Raw genomic sequence first — 414 nt, 5'->3', positions numbered from 1 at the left:
TAGAAAACTAAAACTAAAACTAATCCTAGTGAGTGTGTATGTATGTATGAACATGTGTTATCAATCCCCTTCAATCCTTGGCTTTTATGTGCATTTTGGCGCCAAAGTTGGTTGCTGAAACCTCTCCAAAATCGCCAGGCACGTGTTACATAAATGAAGTCATGTGCCATCATCGGCGCGTGCGCGCACGGTACGCGTGCGCGTCCTTGGCCTGTTTCGCAATATGCGCGCGAGCGCCTTGTGCGCGTGCGCGTGTATGGCCTGGATCAACTCTTTTGGCTTTTAGTGCTTCTCTCCACTTGTATGCTTCCTTCCTTGCTTCCTTTGATCCATGTCTAGCCTATTTCATCCTGAGATTACTAGTAAACACATCAAGGCATCTTGTGGAATCAAAGAGAAATTAGAATTCATCAA

Source organism: Arachis duranensis, chromosome 9 (genome assembly GCF_000817695.3).
Source record: "Arachis duranensis cultivar V14167 chromosome 9, aradu.V14167.gnm2.J7QH, whole genome shotgun sequence".
Taxonomy (NCBI): Eukaryota; Viridiplantae; Streptophyta; class Magnoliopsida; order Fabales; family Fabaceae; genus Arachis; species Arachis duranensis.
Note: the sequence above shows the minus strand (reverse complement) of the source record.